Source organism: Cebus imitator, unplaced genomic scaffold (genome assembly GCF_001604975.1).
Source record: "Cebus imitator isolate Cc_AM_T3 unplaced genomic scaffold, Cebus_imitator-1.0 Scaffold1019, whole genome shotgun sequence".
Classification (NCBI taxonomy): Eukaryota; Metazoa; Chordata; class Mammalia; order Primates; family Cebidae; genus Cebus; species Cebus imitator.
Window position 1 is genome coordinate 145,456 of NW_016108334.1, and position 2,625 is coordinate 148,080.

The following is a 2,625-nucleotide window of genomic DNA, read 5'->3' on the forward strand; positions in this document are numbered from 1 at the left end:
TAAAAATACAAAAATGGTGACTTGAACGAGGGGTAGGGTGTCCCACCTGCTTGGAGGAGCCCTTTATGAGCCCCAGCTATTTCTAGGGTCTCAAACGAAACCTCCCATGGCCAAGTCATACCTGACACTGGCCTCCTCCCCTTTTCTGGCACCACTGAGAGATGCTGAGTGACAGAGGCTGAGGCTTTGGGTGTTCCTGGCAAAGCCTCACCCCAGGAGCCCCACAGCTCAGGCCCAGTGTGTGGTTCGCACGGCCGCAGTTCCAGCCTCTTTTTCCCTTGAGAGCAGTTTTTCCCTGGGAGATCCTGGATCCCTCATTCAGGTGCAGTGCTGCAGGACAACACTTCTTTCAGGGGTGACCCAGGCCTGCAGGGTTCCTGTGTCACCAGCAGACCTTGCCGCAGCCTCCACCTGAGCCCCTGCTCCTCCTCTCCCACAGGGAACATGATGTCCTCTTCCCAAGGTACAGCCACCTGCAGAGGGCCAAGCCCCTCCACTGGAGCCACTGGATTCTGAGGTGAGTTGAGTGAGGTGCAGGGGCCATGCTGGAGGGGAAGATCCCGGCTGCCCTGACCCTCCGACCCTTGGCTTTCCATAGCCACACCATGGGACTGACCCGAGACTCTGAGCAGCTGCTGGAGGTGCAGAAGTGGATCAGTGTCCTGCCCCTGGGGAGGTGGGTGAGGCTCCAGTGCTCTGAGGGCCTGATGGGGGTAGCTGCTGCATAGCCTTAGGGATTGACAGATGAGCTGGGAAGGGCAGAATGAGACAGAAAGTCAGGTTGTCTGCTCAGAGGGGGACCTTGTATGGAATCCCAGCTCTCAGTAAGATGGGGATGTCCAAGCCAGTGAATGTTTCTGAGCAGGGCCAGAGCTCTCCAGTGAGGCTCCTGGCCAGCCCAGCCTGCTGCCCTCAGCGTGACATATGGGGACATTTGTCAGGAGACCAGGGCCCTACACCCAAGGTGACTCAGTGCTTGGGGATAAGTGTTCTGGAGACATTTGAGGATAAGTGTGCACCCAGTTTGATTGGGCCAGGGAAGGGGCTGAGCTCCAGGTGGTTGCCCTGGCAACCAGAACTTGGTTCTGTTGGGGTGTGTGAGTGGGGTTGGGGAGGGGTCATATGCCTTTGAGGAGCCCTGGTCACCACGAATCCCTGTCCCTGCAGTGGGGCAATTTTGGGCNTCCAGTGCCCTGAGGGCCTGGTGGGGGTGGCTGCTGCATAGCCTTAGGGATTGACAGTCAAGCTGGGAAGGGCAGAGTGGGACAGAAAGCCGAGTTATCCGCTCAGAGGGGGACCCTGCATGGAGCCCCTGCTCTCACTAAGATGGGGATGATCAAGCCGGTGAATGTGTCTGAGCAGGGCCAGAGCTCTTCAGCGAGGCTCCTGGTGAGCCCAGCCCACTGCCCTCAGCCTGACACATGGGGACGTGTGTCAGGAGACAAGTGTTCTGCACCCAAGGAGACTCAGTGCTTGGACATAAGTGTCCCGGGGACACTTGGGGACAAGTGTTGCACACCTGCGGCAACTGGGCCAGGGAAGGGGCTGAGCTTCAGGCGGTTGCCCTGGAAATCAGGACTTGGTTCTCTCTCTCTCTCTCTCTCTCTGTGTGTGTGTGTGTGTGTGTGTGTGTGTGTGTGAGGGATGCCTGCTAGGAGCCCTGGTCACCATGAATCTCTGTCCCTGCAGCGGGGCCATTGCGGGCAATCCCCTGGGTGTGCACCAACAGCTGCTCTCAGCAGGTCAGATGCTCTGCCCTTATTTTCCAAGTAGAGTCACCCTCAGCACTCACTAGGACCTGTAGACACACCTGACACCAGAGGGCAGGGGCCTGTGTCTCCTGGTGAAACCTCATTCATTGCCTACGAGCACTGAGGTCATCCAGGCCAGCAGTCACCCATGGCAGGGGTGCCTGGTACTGAGAGACTCAGGGCTCCTGCTTCCCTCCTGGGTTTGTGCGAAAGATCCCTCCCCCCAGCTCCTGCCCCGCCCCATCCTCTTTCCAGGGGGAGGAGCCTGGGCAACCTGGCTCTGGGAGAGGAGGTCACTCCCTGTGCTCCAGCCCAACCCCGCTTCTTCCCACCCCCAGAACTCAACTTTGGGGTCATGACTGTCAACAGCACGGATGCCACCAGTGAGCATGACTTTGTGGGTGAGTCTTGAGGAGCCAGTCCCCTGTCCTTTGCCTCACTTTTGTCCCCTAGCCGAGCTTCTCTCTAGTCTCCTCCTACTCCTGTATGATCAGGCTGGTTGTGGTGATGGTTGCACACTGCATGCAAACTTTAAATGAGTAATTGGTTGGGGCACAGTGGTGTAATTCTAGCACTGGCCAACATGGTGAATCCCTGTCTCTACTAAGAATACAAAATTTAGCTGAGTGTGGTGGCGGGTGCCTGTAATCCCTGCTGCTCAGGAAGCTGAGGCAGGAGAATCACTTGATTCCGGGAGGCCAAGGCTACAGTGAGCCAAGATTGAGCCACTGCACTCCAGCCTGGGCAACAAGAACAAAACTCCATCTCAAAAAAACTAAATAAATAAAATAAAAAATAAAATAAAATAAATAAATGAGTAAATTGTATGTGAATGGTATCTCACCAGAGGCCAGGAGGTGGCAGCCCGGAGCTT

General features: G+C 56.5%; 1 long non-coding RNA gene across 1 annotated transcript; it reads left to right on the forward strand.

The window, feature by feature from the left end:
* The first annotated feature begins 478 nt into the window (after window positions 1–478).
* LOC119469919 lies at window positions 479–2,102 on the forward strand. Its single transcript, XR_005198779.1, has 3 exons — window positions 479–517; window positions 1,643–1,742; window positions 2,090–2,102. It is a non-coding gene; the product is annotated as an uncharacterized LOC119469919 (long non-coding RNA).
* The last annotated feature ends 523 nt before the right edge of the window (window positions 2,103–2,625 follow it).